We start from the raw sequence: 18,905 nt of genomic DNA, 5'->3' as shown, positions 1-18,905 counted from the left end.
CTGAATGCCAATCACTGGACTTACATCAGCATCCGAACCAAAACACACACTGGAACCCGAACGCCACTCGATGGACTTACATCAGCTTCCAAGCACACAACAACACAAAACAAAGACACAGGCGGAAGAAGGGTCTCGATTGCAACTACGGCAAGAGAAAGGGAAGGTCTCAATCGCAACGAGGGCGAGAGAAAAGAATTAGTGTTAGTTGTTAGTCAAACTCGACAAGACATCGCATCTCGTGCCTACGTATCTCATCTGGACATGAGAATCAGAGTTGCCGTAGTTCGGCTAAACTATTCCTGTTAGTTTGTGTTTTTTAAGTGGACAACGTCACTACGCAATCTACCGGATGCTCGACCTTTGGAGACTTACTCACCTGTAGTAGAAGGAGTTGACGTATCCTTAAGAGGGGATAATGTTCGTTTGTGTTTTAGGAAAGCTCAAGCAAGAAAGGAAGTCCTATACGAAGGAACCGTGCTACCTTAATTGACATGCAAACGAGACTACGCGGAGTCTAGCAAACCTAGGGGATACAATCACACCACACAAACGTATACAGCATGAAATAAACACACCAACAAGGGGCTCAAACATCAAGGCTAGGCTTTAGTCGAGGGGTCATATCAACCTCAACAAACAAGCCTCTGTATCGGGGTAAGGTTAGCTCTTAACCTTGACATTGAGGGTCTAAGGTGAAGCTGATGAAAGGTGAGTGAAGATGAGACTTCACAGCTCTTATCCCTGGTCAGGGAGAGCTTCAGACAAAGGAGCGTGGGTTCAGAAAGATGGAACCCTTCTACGCTCAAGACTCTGACTCGATTGTACACTGTACAAGATCTTGGGCTTATGTCCCAATGCATCAACACAGTAGTGTGAGCAGAGGGACGACTCAACAGAATAGCGGGGGATAGATTGCATATCCCTTTGATCCGCCAATTGCCTCATAGAGGTCTTCACCTGCTTGGCACAAAGGTAAACAATCACAAACATCGCCTCTTAAGGAGGACTTCAGACAGGTGCCTGGCCAAGTAACAGGTCAGGTCTTCCAGACTACATGGAGTAAGGAAATCATACCTCAGTGCAAATTGCTTATCAAGCAAAGCAAAGCAATATTAGCAACTAATGTACCTGAAATCAATCAAATATCATCAGTATACTAATCACACAACTAAACAGCAAATGGTTCACAATTAACTATAAACAGACAAACACAAGCCAATGCACCAAGGTGCAAGTCATTAAGGCTCAAACTCAAATATCAAACCCTGCAAAACAAAGTCAAAATTAGCCATATACAAGTCACAAGTCAACTCCAATGGAGGCACATCATCCAGCATAGGCCATTTGTGCTATTAACCTGAAACACAACTCAAAAGTGAGATCACAAACCACTAGTACAAGCCTAGGGTTAAAGAGGAACAAAAATCCAAAACGGAAGCTCAAACTCCACATGAAATTCATTTACTCAAGTGATGATAGGTCCTAAAATTAAGGGAGCATGTGAGATTGAATTACTTCTAAGCCTAGGGGTAGAATAGTCATTTCACAATTAGGGAGTAATATTGAACTAAAATTCTACTCTAGGTAAGTTCTATTTAAAACAATTAAATTCTAAACTAATTCTAATTTCTAAAGCTAAATTAATATCTAAAATATTCTAATTTCTAACCAACATTCCTAAAAATTTCTATTTCTGAATAAACTAAGGTTCCTAATTAAGATCTAGAATTCTAAGATTGAACTAATCTCTATTAATTCTAATACACCTAAAAGTCTATTACACTAATCAACCTATTATCCTATCTCTAAAATTAATCCAAAATTTCTAATCAACTTCACTAATTCTAAAATCAGTTTTTAACATTTCTAATTAATCTAATTAAACCGATTAACCTAATTAAACTAATTCTAGAATCAATCACTAATTCAATCCAAAAACTTCTAATATCTTCTAATTTTCTGATAATACCTAATTCTAAATTTATCTAATCATCCTAATTAACCGAAACTAAACCTAATATTATCCAAAACAATTATCAATTAATAACTATATAAAACAAAGTGCAGTGGATCAAGATGCAGCAGACTGGGCTTAGAATTGGAAAGGACGGCTAAGCCCAATCGCAGGGGTGCACTAATTGAAATGGAGTGTGTATCTCACTGGGCCTAAGACAAGAACCAGGCCCGTGGGAGTGAGTGTGGTGTGTCCTCTCGGGCCCTTACCAGGGTTGCAAGTGCAGAAAGGACCAAAAGCAATTTTCAACTCCATATCCATATTCCACAACTCTAAAGAGGACATTGAAACAAGCAGGAAAACAAACAAATCTTGAGACTAACCTCATCACTCATCCTTTCACCAATTCGACATTGGAAACGAAATCAATATTCAGTTAATTCTCACGTGCGGGTAACGGAATTTGAAGAGAAAAGAGCTCCCCGACTTCGACGTCCAATGAGGTTGTTCGATTTCCACTTGCTGCGTCGCGTCGTTGATGGAGCGGATGAGGAATCGCTGGATTGTGGCGCTGAAATGGAGAATCCCGGTTTGCGCTCGGCGTCGTTGCTTTGTGGATAAGATCTTGGATTTCGTCGAAACTCGCTGAAGAAACTGCTGGTGAATCGAGGCGCAAAGGCTCGTTACGATCTTCCTCTGTTGTGATGCTTGGTTTCGTGATGAATTGGTGTGGTGAGATCTCGAGATGCGAGAATCGGTGCGGTTTTCAATTCGCAGTGATTACTGTGAGATTGTTATGGTGCGGGAACCAGAAGAAAGTGGAAGATTCAGGAAGAAGAACTAGAAAGAAGGAAGAAGAAAATCTGGAAAATTGTAGAGAGGTGAAGGTTTGATGAAGGTGGAGATCACGGTTTCGGTTACGGTTTTGGTTCCTTCTACTGCTTCCTCAATTATCGGTTTCTTTCTGATTGTAGCTTCTCACCAATTCCGTTACGAGTTGCGAGCTTCTACGGATTTTGTTGAAGGTTCTTGGTGGATGATGAAGGCCTCGCTCGCATCTCCTCTTTGAGATGAAGACGAAGACGTAATACCGGTATTGCCGATCGAAATGAAGAAGAAGTCTCTTGGATCGTGAGTTTCCGATTATTCCGATCTCTTCTGGATTTCTCTTTTCTATTATTTCTTCTTTTTTCTTCTGCTTATCACTTCCGAGAAAGGAGATAATTGCTGCAGAATTGTTGCAGGATCTTTGGTGGTTCGGTTGTGATGATGATAAATTAATGTGGAAGAATTGAAGAGTGAAGATTGGAAGCGGTTGAAGGTTTCGGTGAACGGAGATTACGGTTACGGTTACGGATTCGTAGTGGTTGAAGGTTTGGCTATGGAGTTTGGAGTTTTTGATGAAGGTGATTGTGAATTGAAAAACGGTTACGGTGGTTGAAGGATTGGAAGAGTTTGTGATGGTGGAGGAATGGAAGAAGATGGAAGACGAAGAAACGAGAGGTTAGAGGATGAAAAAGCTTCCTCCAATTTCTGTTATTTTTCTGTTATGGATCCTCCCTCCTTTCTGTTATGGCTTTGCACTATTTATACTCATACAAGAATGAAGATTTCTGTTATTTCATTATGCAGGAAATTAATTTTGATTTTATGCAGAATTTTGTTTTGATTTTAATGCAGGATTTTGATTGTACTTGATGCAGAATTTTAATGCTGAATTTTATGATGCAGAATTTTATGCAGAATTTTATGCAGAAAAGAATTTTTGTAATGCTGAATTTTGATGATGCAGAATTTTTATAGCAGTTTTATGCAGAATTTTGGATGTGTTGTTGTTAAATGCAATGCAGAATTTTATGCAGTTTTATGCAGAATTTTGGATGTGTTGCTGTTAAATGCAATGCAGAATTTTATGCAGTTTTATGCAGAATTTTGGATGTGTTGCTGTTAAATGCAATGCAGAATTTTATGCAGAAAAGAATTTTGGTTTTGTACAAATGGATATGGGTATGATTGGATAATGGCAATTGGTTTTAAACGGATAAACTAAATTGGATATGGATAATGGATTATTGTAAAAAATGGATTGTGTTAAAATCAAACTAAATGGATTATGGATTATGATTTGAATAATGAAATGGAATTATTTGAAAAATGGTTAATGGGCTTTTGAAAATGGTCTATCAAGATGAAATATGGACAAACGTGGATATTGAATGAATGTTTAGAAAATGGATCAATTTGGAAAATGGTTAATGGACCAAACTTATGGACTTAACAAAAAAAGAAAAGAATGGGCTCAATGCAACCATGATTAAATTTCCACAACCAAATCAACTTTTCAGTAATCAACTCGGATCATCCAACTCAACTTGAATTTCCAAGATTAATTCGAGAAAAGAACGAAATGATTTCTAACCTCAAATTCTTCAAGATAAGTATTTATAATGACAAATGAACTTCTTTGGGACATGAAGGAAGCGTCTCAACCCATCTCTCCACCTCCTAGCCCTCAGTTGACTTACAGTTGACTTTTATGGGCCTCAGATGACTTGGTCATACACCATGGACTTTGAGCTTTCAACACTTGGCCAAATTGCATCAAAATGAACCTTGGGTTCACATAAGCTCATTGGAACACCCATAGGGCCTTTGTCTCATGGAAAAACTTGATCTCTTGCACAATTGACTTCTCCTGATGCCAGTCCTGACTGATGCAATGCAATGGACTATGCAATGTGAATGCAATGTTAATGACCTAAAATGAAATGAATGTACAAATGGGAGGGTGCAAATTTGAGGTGCTACATTTATCTTCAAAGGAATCCGAAACTTACCTATAAGCGCTTTAGTGCAAGCAACCTATTTCAGGCTAGGACGCTGTTTGAGACCAGACGTTCCAAATGGAGTTAAGTGTTACAATGTGGGCAGTTGTTCAGTGATGCTTCAATGAAATTCATTAGAGGGGAAGCTGCCAAAACTAACACACATGTGGCCACACTATTTGACCGTACTAAAGGTTGGTACAGTGTTGCTGAGCCCATGGATCACAATGAAGGCATGTCGAGGGGACACTATAGAGTGGAACTAGATAGAGGTTGGTATGACTGCAAAAAGTTCAAAGCCTTTCGTATGCCCTACTCCCATGTCATAACGACATGTTCAAAGGTTCGACGAGATTCATTCTACTTACTATTCGATGTTTACAAAGTCATAAGTCTTTGCAGTGTTTACAAAATTAGTTTTTTAGTGGTAGAAAAAGAGGATTATTGGCCTGCATATCAAGGGGAAGTTCTCTGGCATAATGAAATAATGCAAAGAAAGAAAAAGGGTTTCCCAAACAGCACCAATATTCGAACCGAAATGGATACGGCGAACAAAACTGTTAGATTATGTAGTTCATGTCGTCAGCCTAGTCATAATCGTACTAACTATCCCAGTGTTGGAACAAATACAACAAGATAATTTTAATTGTAACTCTTTTGCTTTATATTAAAAACAACATTCATTTCATATAATAACTTTGTGAGAAAATATCATCACAAACAAATACAACACATACAACACATAAGCAACACTTAAACAATAACACAACAAACTACAAAAAATAAAATACCATCACTAACAAATACAACACATAAACAACATAACTATGTCATTACAACAACATAATTATGCGATTACAACCATAAAAACAATTTTGAACATAGTATATGATCGATCACCATTTTCACTATGTTTCAGTTGCTTATCCGACAAGAAACCAAGGATATTGAGACACCGTGTACGTATTATGATACCTTTAAAGTTAATTTTCATTCTCATAAGTTATTTAAGCAATTTTATTAATTGTCAGTTTTATTTTGTGTTTTCGTGATTTTATGCTTTGGTTGTCGTGTTTAGGCTCTCCAGGTCCACGGAGAAGATCCAATGGGTTCAATGCGAGAAAGTGGAAAGTTCTGGCATGCGAAAAAAGAAGATTTCCTAGTTCAGGAGGCCTAACACATCATCTCGTGTCACCTGACACGGGCCCTATCAGGAGGAAGTCCAAGAAAGAACAAGTAATGCCCAAAACAGTGGCCTGACACGGCCGCCCGTGTCAGCCTGGCACTGCCCTGTGTCAGCCTGACACTGTCCGTGTCAGCCTAAAACGCTAATTTTCCAATTTTCGGGCTTTTTCATCGGGCTTAAGCTGCAGGGACGTTTTGGAGATTTCCACCTTCTTCCAAGGGATTTTCACTATATTAGTATAGTTTCTACAATAGAAAATGGGGGATCTTGGAACGAGGCGAACACATGATTGTCAGACGATCAAAGATTACAGAGATCAAGAAATTTGGAGAGCGGAAGATTTTCATGAGCGGAAGAAATTGAAGATCCAAGTCATCCAATTACTTGTAATGTGTATTTTTATTCTTGAATTTGTTTTGAACAATATGACTAGCTAAACCCCAAATGCTAAGGGGTGTCCCTGATTTAGAATTGTAATGACTTTGTATTTACGATTGCATTTAAAATATTATTCTTACGGTAACCTTTTGATATGTTTAATGCTTTCTCTTTTGGACCAATCGAGATTGTTTTATGGTTATCAATTAGGTTGGACTACCATTTGTAATGTTTTTTATAAGGTTACTCTACAGTAGATATCACCTAGGACTAGGGATACCCTGTGTGAATTAGAGAATTTTTGATATAATAAAGCTTAACTTCACCCCAATTGCCTATGGACATAGAAATTAGGGTAGAATGATAAAAAGTTTTCTCACCAAGGACTTGGGAGAAAATACCCTTGAGAACTGATAGTCATTGATATTTGTTGATGCAATAGTGACTGAGAGTTGTTATAGGGATAAATCATACACCTTCCCTAGCATTGTTCCTCCTACCTTGCAAACCTTTATTTTTTTTATTATTTTCATTTGCCTTTATTTTTATAATTTTGAATTAAAAAACCCCGATTATAATTTTTGTTTAATTGAACGATAAAAATTGAACTCAATATTAACTTGCAGCCCTTGAGATCGACATTCGGGGAATTTCCCCTTTATTACTATAATAGGCAAAATTGTACACTTGCTATTTTTCCGATCAAGTTTTTGGTGTCGTTGCCGGGGACTGCCAAAATATCGATTTTAATTTTAAGTTCAATTAAAATTTTGTTGCTCTGCAATAAAATTATTTTTCTGTCATTTATATATTTTCATTCACTAATCTATGTATGCGAGGAGAACCCTCCAAAAAATTTCTTTTTGACGCAGAAATCGAGAGAACCCTTCACCAAAGACGCAGAAACGCTATATTGGATTCCAAAGAAGAAGTTCCCTCTGATCACTCAGATTCAGAGAAAGAAACTATGGCTGAAATCCCTCCATAACAAGGGAAAATGAACAGTCGAGCCATGCAACGTTAAACGAAGCGCTTCGTGGGAGGCAACCCATGCGTTTTTATTTCTAATTATTGGTTGTGTTTGTTTGTTATTGTAGGTTTACACAGTGCCTTGCATAAAAGGGTGAAGGTACTCACATGGAAAAAGTTGGAAAAATGAGCAGAACAACAACCTGAAATGGCCCGTGTCAGGCTTGCGGATTTGAAATTTGTTTGAAAATTTTGAATTTCGTGTGGGCATGTCGCATTTCCCGCCCCAGCCCCCTCAGTAGGGCACTGTGAGTCACCCTCCTTCTATCTTGTTCGAAAACATTGAGGTCAATGTTTAGTTCAAGTGTGGGGGAGGTTTTACTATGCTTTTTGCTTTTATTTTTGTTGACTATTTCCCAATTTTTAATTTTTACCGGTTCACATGTGGTTTATTTTTACTATCAGGTATCATGTGCTGCATGTATTTCAGGGTCTTGGTGTACTGTTGGATTAGGTGATGACCATGAGTGATAGTGGATGAAAGGATCACTCCATTTACGGTTGCTTGTTGTGAAGGATTTTCCCATAAAGTCGATACTATTGAAGAAAAGATCGGACGCAACTTCTAAAGCTCAACTAACGTAGGTTCCCTGTGCATTCTGAGTTGAGTAAGAAGTCGCACCATACTAGAAGTATTGTGGATGCTGTCAAGCTTTACCTAACATGGTGAGTGCATAAAAAGCCAAACACATTTGTCATCATGAGCGATATTCAAGTATGTCTTTATCACTCTAACTTTGTGTAGGTTCTCTGGGAATTGCATTAGATATATACATACACTGAGGCATGTCGTTTGATTATAGCCCTGAGCCTTTATAGTCATCCAGTTAATGTTATCCCTAGTTAACCCCATTTGAGCATGTACCCCTTATTTATCTAACCACATAAATGTAACTCGCGGTCCAAAACACTTCCTTACCCTGTTCAGAGTCAATGTGATGTCATTAAGATGTGTTAAATTCTAAGTTTGGGGTAAACCTCATAAGTATCAAAAACCAAGGTGAGTACGAAAAGAAGAAGAAGAAGAAAAACGACCATAAAAAAAATTGAGAAAATGAAATGTAGTCGATGGTTCGAAAGAAGCACTCACCGAAGAAAGAGCACTCAGTTGCAACAAAAAAGAGAGAATATCAAAGAAAAACCGAGTAATTGAAAAAGAAAAGAATAAAACATAGTGAAAAGAATATTAACATTGACTTTGAACGCAAAACCACTTGTTTTCCTTTTTGTTTGTATTTACCACACCATAACCCAAGCCCCGTTACAACCGGAAAGACCTCAAAAATTGTGTGTTGTGTGTAGTTGATACGAAAGGAGAAAATATTCAAACTTATGAGTTGATATTGCATATTCTTAATTGATAGTGAAAACACTTTAACCCCGAGAGACTTGGTGAGAGTGTGATGTAAGCTGATAGGTGAAGCGGTACCTCGATGAGGAAGTGGGACATAAAACTCATTAGGAAAAGCAGGAACTATACAAGGAAGAGTGAAGACGTTGACGGAAGATTTCAGCAGTATCATGGTAAGAATACAAATTTTGGGAAGTGACACTTTGTCGTATAGGACATTACTTGAGGACAAGCAATGAGCTAAGTTTGGGGTTGTGATCAGTCACCATTTTCACTATGTTTTCGTTGCTTATCCGACAAGAAACCAAGGATATTTAGACATTGTGTACGCATTATGGTACCTTTAAAGTTAATTTTCATTCTCATAAGTTATTTAAGCAATTTTATTAATTGTCAGTTTTATTTTGTGTTTTCGTGATTTTATGCTTTGGTTGTCGTGTTTATGCCCTCCAGGTCCACGAAGAAGATCCAATGGGTTCAATGTGAGAAAGTGGAAAGTTTCGACATACGGAAAAAAAAAAGATTTCCTAGTTCAGGAGGCCTGACACGGGCACCCGTGTCACCTGACACGGCCACCCGTGTCACCTGACACGGGCCGTGTCAGGAGGAAGTCCAAGAAAGAACAAGTAATGCCCAAAACATTGGTCTGACACGGTCGCCCGTTTCAGCTGACACTGCCTGTATTAGCCTGACACTGCCCCGTGTCAGCCTGACACTGCCCGTATCATCCTGACACTGATAGTGTCAACCTGACACGGCCAGTGTCAGCCTAAAATGCTAATTTTCCAGTTTTCAGGTTTTTTCACCGGGCTTAAGCTGCATGGACGTTTTGGAGATTTCCACTTTCTGCCAAGGGATTTTCACTATATTAGGATAGTTTCTACAATAGAAAAGGGGGATCTTGCAACGAGGCGAACACATGATTGTCAGACGGTCAAGGATTACAGAGATCAAAGAATTTGGAGAGCGGAAGATTTTCATGAGCGGAAGCGATTGAAGATCCAAGTCATCCAATTAGTTGTAATGTGTATTTTTATTCTTGAATTTGTTTTGAACAGTATGAGTAGTTAAATCCCCCAATGCTAGGGGGTGTCCCTGATTTAGAATTGTAATGACTTTGAGTTTACGATTGCATTTATAATATTATTCTTGCGGTAACCTTTTAATGTGTTTAATGCTTTCTCTTTCGGACCAATCGAGATTGTTTTATGGTTATCAATTAGGCTGGACCACCACTGGTAAGGTTTTTTATAAGGTTACTCTGCAGTAGATATCACCTAGGACTAGGGATACCTTGTGTGAATTAGAGTATTTTTGATATAATAAAGCTTAACTTCACCCCAATTGCCTATGGACATAGAAATTAGGGTAGAATGATTAAAAGTTTTCTCACCAAGGACTTGAGAGAAAATACCCTTGAGAACTGGTAGTAATTGATATTTGTTGATGCAATAATGACTCAGAGTTGTTACAGTGATAAATCATACACCTTCCATGATATTGTTCCTCATACCTTGCAAACCCTTATTTATTATTATTATTTTCATTTGCCTTTATTTTTGTAGTTTTGAATTTAAAAACCTCAATTATAATTTTTGTTTAATTGAACGATAAAAATTGAACTCAATATTAACTTGCAGTCCTTGAGATCGACATTCGGGGAATTTCCCCTTTATTACTATAACAGGCAAAATAGTACACTTGCTATTTTTCCGATCAGTATACATCATCCTGTGAACGTCCCTGTCAGTCTTAATATCCACCCATACACGAACTTCTACATTTTGGTTGAACGTGGATTAAAGCCATTGAATTCTTTTGATCCTTTCACCCTCTGCAATTTCTCAATCTAACAAATGGTTCAACGTCCTATTAAGACGTTTGAACGTTTCGATATTCCAAAGTTAGATCTTTATCGGAGGCTGCACTGCTGAAAATATTAAATCGACATTTCTTTTGTGAATATATGAATATTCAGATATTTTAAAGAAAAGAAAATTGAAGGAGATTGAAGGAAAATGGAAGGAGGATAAGAAGTTGTGTGAAAAATTATAGGAGATACGCATTGTATTTATAGATCAACACACACATGCATGTGTCATTGCCTTAAACGCCACACACATGGCACATGCATGCGCCAATGCATATGGCGTATACTCACATGCCTACATGCATGCGCCAATGCATGTGATGCCTTCACATGCTTGGCTCCATGTGCCAATGACTTGAGCGTCTCCTTTGAATGCTAACTAGATGCGACAGTTCAACTGGCGCATCGACAATGAAAGGTGGTTATTTCGGTGATTAAAAAGAACCTTAATGGTTAAATTAAAAAGAAGAAATTGAAAAGAAAAAGAAACAAATAAATTGAAAAAATATAGAAACTGAAATTGGAGATTCTCCTTTGAACATTGTACCTGGTAGAATAGTTCTTCCATTCCATTCACATTCATCAGCGTAGCAACAAAGAAAAGTCAAAGAGTGATAACATTAAGGACAGACTTGTCCCCATGGTGTTAAGAGATCAACATCAGCAAGATCTTAACTATGTAAAATCCTCCTTCAATCGTCGTAAACTCGTTGCCACCGCCATCACAAAATATTCGCAATCCAAAGGTAGACGATAATGATTTAGACCTGGCTTCCATCTTTTCGTTGTTTCCCATATCTGGATTTTCATGTTCATTTCTTACTTTATTTTCTATGATCTTTGAAGCTTTCCACACCAAACAAATGATGTTTTTTTTCTGTTTAAAGTTTTCAAGAATGGGAAGAAAGAGATTTTAATTAAAAGTGACTTGGGTTTTTTATGATCTTATATAAGTGATATGATATTTAAATGTAAAAAATTTATTCATATTTTTTTGTTAATAAAATTTCTAATATTGAATGATTAAAAAAGTATTAATTTACCACATAACGTTAAAAAATTAAGTACACTTAATTCAAATTATTATTCTCCAACACAAATTAAACTATATATTAATAACAACGTTTAAATCGTGATAAATCATCTAACAAAACAAATACATAAAATAATTTATTATTAAATATTAATGGTTCAAAATGTTTAATAAAATAAATAAATAAAACTAAATAAAATGAATGATTTAAAATTTGATATAAAAAAATATGATAGGATAATAGTATTAGAAGAAAAAAATGAATATATATAAACAGAAAAAGAATTATTAAAAATACAAATAAAAGTGCAATGATTATGATTTATATTAAATACAAAAATTTGAAAATAATTTGAAGGTCGAGAATGATTATAATAATGGAAGCAATCGAGAAAAATCACATACGAAAGAAAATAAATAATTTTGAAATACTAAAATTAAACTGATGATATTTTAGTAAATATAATAATTTTTTAAATATCAAAATTCATATTCTCTCATCTCCCCTCCAAATCTTCCAATTCGGAGGAATGCAAAAATTATGTTTTTGAGGATTTTACTCCCATCCCCTCCTAAAATTTGTACCAAACATATTTTATTAGAAATTTTCCCACCCCTCCCCTCCATCTATCCCAAACCAAACACACCCTAAAAGAAATAGATGATTTTGTTTGTTTTATTCTATTTTTTTTTTCGTTCTTCTTTAGAGAGATTATGCACTGTTTAGAATTCGTTGGATGTTTGAATGAGTTTTATAATATTAATTATTGGAGAAATATATGTGAATGATTTTGTTTATTTTGTTTTTAATTGATTTGAATTTTCATGGTTTTATTCTTTACAAATTAAGATCATGAATAATATATAAATTTATTCTAATTTTATAAATAATTTATTTTCTAAATTTAGTTTAGTGTTCTATTTTTATTAATTAATTATTTTTGTTGTAGGAGTAATATGTTTTTAATACTTTTATAAAAAAAATTATTTTCATTAATTAATATAAGAAAATAAATGATATGTAAAATAAAGTAGGAGTATAAACTAGCAAGATCAATGTCACTTAAAATATGTCACATATTAAAAAAAAAATGTACACATCATCAAATAATTTATTAGAAAAGAGAAAGGGGGACCAAAACGGTTAAAACTGAAATGGAGGGACTGATTTCGTGAACCGTGTATAATAGAGGGTTAAAAATGTAATTTAGTCTTTTATAAATTTACATATCTCTTTAATCTTCTCAAGCTTTTTTTTTACATTCTATTCAATTTGTGTATCTTTTACCTGCATTTCTTAATCATTATTATATTATATTTATTTATTTACTTTCTATAACGATGTTGTGGGTAAATGGCCACTTAATTATATTTATTAAAATATACCTTTTCGATGGACCGAAACTATTTAATTTATATATCATTTATATATATATATTTGTTAACCATCACTATACTATATTTATTTACTATTTATAAAGATATTGCGTGATCCGTGCCCACGCACGGGTTGATAATTATTTAATTATTTCATTTATTTTTTTTACTAAAATATACATTTTCGACGGATCGAGATTATTAAATTTGTATATCTTATATATATCTTTTATATATATGTCTTTTATAATGGATGTTTTTCATCTCACGACACTTAAGTTAAAGCAGGCAGTATGACTGCGTGTCAACATGTGTTGTATTGCATGGAGGTATTCACCTTGCAACACTTGCGTTGAGATATTCAACTCGGAATGTCTAACACAGACATATCTTGTCAACGTAGACTCTGTAGGTGCCAACGTTCAAAAAAAAAATTAAAATTCATTGTTTAAACCATTTAGCTCCTCAACAATGGAACATGCCAGCCTATTGATGCCTATGAACCAAAATCAACACTCTCTTTATTTATATATATCAGCCTAATAATGCACAATGTTTCACAATGTTTCGAACAAGTGTGAAGTTTACAAAATTTAATGGGAAAAATCCATGTTGCTACCACATGCTATTTTTTTTTTTGAATGAAGTGTACATTTGTTGCTATTATATATAGTTAGTGTTGATCATACCATTGAAGAAGATGGATGGAAAATTTGAAGTATCCCCATTATTGAATGAAAATTATGAACTCGCTGCTTTGATTAGAGTGCTTAGGTAAGTCGTTGTGAAAAAACATATCTAACTTCCAATAATTCCCTTTTATCCTTCTTTGCAAAATTGATGTATAAGAGAATAATATCATGTGAAGTAAAATTATTAAACTACAATACTTTACTTTAATTTTGATTTCTGGTTTAAGAACGACATGGTTTATTTTATTGTAAGCTTTCCTCTAGGATAGATGATGGTAGAGTGATAGTACCTATTAAACCTTTAAATTAATGTTTTTGGTGTCTGGTATGAGTTGATTAATCGATTTGTATATGTAGCTCTATTCATACTTGAGCAAACAATAATTTAGAAATATTATCAAGTCTAGGATTATCACTTTTTCCATAATGAAGATAATGTCTTTTTTTGTTAAATTATAATTCATGGTGTCGAAGCATGTTCTTGTCGAAACACCCTATTATCGAAGTGTCGAGGAAACAATAAATTAATATTCCTAATACCTTCAACTTTTAAGAAAATTATTCAACTTAATTTTTGCCCAATAACAAAATCAAATCCTATAAAGAGCATTTTTTTTAAATACAGATTTTAGCTTGAATGATAAGAGGAGAACTACAGTTAAGAAACAATAATAATGGATTTGAGAATAAAACTTTTGGCTATGAATTTAAATGAATAGGAATGAATTACTATCAACAAAGGACAATATTTTAAAGATGTATAAATAACCAAAGCAAATAATTAGCTAGAAAAAAATGGATTTGCTGACCTGTTGTTGTTGTTAAATTCCGAAAATGATATTATTTAAATTTATAAATATTAAATTATTAATAAGAATATTAATAATTAAATTATTTTTTTATAAAATAAATATATTGATTGAATTTGTAATAAGTCTAAATCGACGAGTTATGCCAACTCAAAAATTCAATCACTCAATTTTCTTATGGTTCAATTATTTACGCATAATATTTTACTTGTAACCAAATTTTCATTTGTATATTTATTATAATATAATAAAAAGTTGAAACCTATTTAAAAGATATTATTAACCAAATGACAAAAAAATATTAAATATTTTTTCATTGGACCAATCCAAATTTTGTTTCAAGGAATAATAACATTAAAGTTCGTTAAATAGCTATTAGAATTGTATCAGACAATAATAATATTAAAATTATTGAATATATTGCCAATAATCATTGAGTATGATGTAATTTATAACTTTAAGGAATTTTTCAAAAATTAATGAATTTTTTTTGTTTAAAATAAATTATATTCATTGGACCGATATGAATTTTGTTTTAAGGAATAATAAGATTAAAACTCATCAAATTATAACTATATCAACCACAATGACATTAGGATTATTGGATATATTGCCCATGAATATTGAGTATATGTAACTGTTAAGTACTTTTCTACACATATATGAGGTACATATTGAAGTACTTTTCTACACATATATGAGGTACATATTGAAGATCACACTTCAACCTTCTAGGGTTTCTGTTAAGTAATTTTCTACACATATATGAGGTACATATTGAAGATCACACTTCAACCTTCTAGGGTTTCCCTTTCCTCCTTTTGTTTTCTTTATTTCAGTAACACTGAAATCATTTCGTGAATAAACTCAAAACCAATTAACAAATACGATTAGAATTGTATAGGCCCTACCTACTCAAAGTATTCTCCTTTGTTCATAAACTTTAGCGCAACTCAAATCAAATGATTATCAAGTTTCTTCTTCACTAACAATATTACATCAGCAGGATCAATAAGCAAAGGAGCACCAACATTCGTTAGTTATGATTCAGATTGCACGTCATGAGCCTTAAGTAATAGAGAATGAGTGAGAGTAGTGCATTCATATCCTCATTCTGAATATCTTTGGGTACAGGATGAATGACTTAGTTGCTCATCGTATTCACCTTTATTCATAGACCTTAGTGCAATTTAAATCAGGTAATTGTTAAGTACTTTTCTATAAAGATATGAGGTGCATATTGAAGATCAGACTTCAACCTTCTAGGGTTTCCCTTTTCTCCTTTTGTTTTCTTTATTTCAGTAAGACTAAAATCATTTCGTGAATAAACTCAAAACCAATTACCAAATACGATTAGAATTGTATGTCACAAGCCTTAAGCAATGGATAAGGGGTGAGAATGAAACATTCTTATCCTCATTCTGAATATCTTTGGGTATGAGACGAATGACCCAGTTACTCATCGTGTTCACCTCCATATTTCATAGGATTTAATATGATTCAAATCACTACTTTCTTTTCAGAATAAAAACAAACTCACCTCATCAAACTCAGTTTTGGCCTTTGGGCATCATTTTCTATTTAAAACCTTTTCAGAAAGGACGCATTACTTCCGTTCTACCGTGAACGAAGTTTAAGCCTCCATGCGTGAGCATAAAAGTAATGTTTAACTGCTAGAGTTTGATCCATGCGCATCCAATCTATTGCAAACAAACAAACGCTTAAGTCACTCATGCTCGAGCATACAAGAAAGTTGATTATAGAATGCGAATGTTAACATTGTTCATTAAAAAAACTCACACATCCGTCTTAGTTCCACAAACTGCGGGGAAATAATGCATATTATTTATGATTTGTGTATCATATATGCCTTTTCAACTTGGAAGAAAAATATATGTCTTTCCACCTTAGATTGTATTTTAAAAGGACATACAGTGAATACTATTTTTATATGATAGAGTGATAAACGAATTGTGAATCTATATACTATAAAATTATTTAATAAAATATATTAAATTAATATTTAACATTAATTATTATAATTAATTTATTCAAATGATAATATTGAGGTTAACCTTGAGTTTAAACATCATTTGATAGTGTATTGTATTTTTCAAAATTAATTATAAAATTTATAACCCATCAAAAGATAATCATAAGTCACTTAACAAAATATTATTTCAAAATTAATATTTGTAATACCTTCAACTTTTAGATATTAAAATTATTAGATATAGTGCCAATGGTTACTGAGTATGATATAATTGATTACTTTAAGGAATTTTTCAAAAATTAATGAATTGTTTTTGTTTAAAATAAATGATATTCATTCATTATCACAATGTTAATATTCATCATTATAATTAAACATTATGTGGCAACTCCGCAAAAAAAAATGACTTTACCAAACCAAAAAATGAAAGAAGAAAGAGCCCTAGCTCTCTAATTTACTGTTACCATTTCCAGTTGCATCAACAACACCATAAGCCAAATACAACGAGATAAGGACTTCACCAACACCATAAGGAAAATACAACGAGAAGCTTCCATCTTCCTTCTAGGAACCAAGCAAGGTATAATCAATTTTTTTGCAAAAAAATAAAAAGGATTTGAGTCTGTCAGAACACCGTGTGACCACCCCAGTTGGATGATGACCACAACATGCAGATCATCTGGACCGTTAATCACGCTCTGATCACACGGTCATGATTCATCCACCAGACTTATGTTCCTGTCTCCTTAGAAATCAAGGACACAGTAGTACGAGCCTATAGAACAGATCCTGTTCAAGTAAGGTCATATTCATCAGCAGTTAGACTGAGATATATAAAAGTTTAAGATTTTCTGGGTTTCAACGATGTGGGAGGAATATAATAGTTTTTGCTGTAACTCTAGTTTTATTTATGTTAAAAATGTCACAAGAGTGGTGCATAATGATGATTTGATGTTTATTGTATATTGTTTATGTTTGTGTAATTATATTGAAGTTTCTCTGGTGTATCTTGGAATTTCAATTTTATTATTCATTTGGGGTTTTGTAGATCATTTCTGAGCAGCATTCTTATTATTATAAAATTAGGTGTAAATATTGTATGTTTATGCAAATATGTTAGGCCTGTGATGATTGCATAACTTTATAGACCATTGTTGGTTTGATTTATAGATGATTGCTATTTGCTCTATTCATTTGCCATGTTAACAACTTCCAGGACAAAAGCATGCTGCTGAAACTTGTGTTCAATACAGCTTCTCTGTTGCAAGGTGAGTACTTATTCACAAGCTATATTTGTGTTGAAATTCAATTATCGCTAGATTAGTGTGAAGCCATTACTTTGTGCTGTTTCTTGTCATTAGCATAAAATATCTTTTCAAATCAATGTTTGAACGAATGTTGTAGGATACTATATAGTATAAACATGTTAGATTAGGACTTATACAGTTAGAAGCCTATAATCCCAAAGATTTGTTCCGCGAAAGGCTTCAGATTTAGAAAAGGTATGGTCAAGTGAGTGGGTATCTAACATTAAAATCCCACATCATCTAATGGATAAAAGAAATTAGGATTTCATATATAAAATGAAATGACATCTACCTATTGCAATCACGGAGCCGTGTGATGATGACATAGCGAACTATTCTTTCGCCTTTTACTAAAGAATACCGTGTTAGCGTCACAATTAGCGGCATACGCTAGTTTTTGGAAGAGTCCTCTATATTGAGGGCTCTGCAATTTTAGTTCAATTTTCTCTCTCTATACTATTTATTATTCTGAATTGAAATGAATACTGATTCTTTAACAGCTGAATTATAATGTTTCTGTTTCCTTGTTGCATTAGAAGAAGCACATGTTGGTTTTTGGGCTTGCCGGCGGCCGGTATGGTGGAAATTTGGCTCTCCGCCATCCTAGAAGTGAGAACACAAGATTGAGAACTTTTTTATGATGGCCTTTGAAAATCCTTTCCTGTGATTGGATAAAACGTTTGAAATCTTGAAATGTTCAGCAGTCGCTCAGTTTGTATACTCCTATGTGCTTAACCATTCTTGCAGGGTGTATGTATTTTTCTTTGAAAAGGTTAAATGGATCACCTTGTTGTTCAATAAAGAGTACAGTTTGTTTTATCTTTCATTGGAATTTGGTATTTTTGTTTATAATGCTTGCATAATCTGCTGACCTGCGTTTGTACAATAAGGTAAAGTCTCTCTCTTGCGAGGTGAGTTCTTAATCATGTGCTATATATGTGTGCTCCTCTTCTCTTGTGAGGTGAGTTCTTATTCATGTGCTATATTTGCGTTGAAATTCAATTGTCGCTTGATTGGGATGCTTTAGTTATTGATTTCAGTTCGTTCATCTGTTTTGGCTTTCGTTTTGAATTCCTAGATATATTTTGCTTATCATTA

At 34.1% G+C, this 18,905-nt stretch overlaps 1 long non-coding RNA gene, 1 other non-coding gene and 1 pseudogene across 16 annotated transcripts in view; 2 read left to right on the top strand and 1 right to left on the bottom strand.

Moving 5' to 3' along the window:
- Window positions 1-18,905, top strand: part of LOC127120067 (uncharacterized) — a 180,549-nt gene that overhangs the window by 96,168 nt on the left and 65,476 nt on the right. For 3 of the 15 annotated variants that reach the window (XR_007803048.1, XR_007803045.1, XR_007803035.1), the window contains exon 3: window positions 18,344-18,768. The exons of 9 other annotated variants lie outside the window; for them this stretch is intronic. This is a non-coding gene — a long non-coding RNA (uncharacterized LOC127120067). Of the gene's footprint in view, window positions 1-17,140; window positions 17,303-17,716; window positions 17,769-18,343; window positions 18,769-18,905 lie in introns of those variants that run through there. 3 more of the 15 variants (XR_007803034.1, XR_007803043.1, XR_007803044.1) reach the window with 3 other exon arrangements.
- LOC127124782 (uncharacterized) lies at window positions 17,120-17,307 on the bottom strand (annotated as a pseudogene).
- Window positions 18,115-18,231, top strand: LOC127124568 (U5 spliceosomal RNA). Its single transcript, XR_007804044.1, has one exon. It is a non-coding gene; the product is annotated as a U5 spliceosomal RNA (small nuclear RNA).

This window comes from Lathyrus oleraceus, chromosome 2 (assembly GCF_024323335.1).
Source record: "Lathyrus oleraceus cultivar Zhongwan6 chromosome 2, CAAS_Psat_ZW6_1.0, whole genome shotgun sequence".
Taxonomy (NCBI): Eukaryota; Viridiplantae; Streptophyta; class Magnoliopsida; order Fabales; family Fabaceae; genus Lathyrus; species Lathyrus oleraceus.
This window is presented reverse-complemented; position numbering and strand designations above follow the sequence as displayed.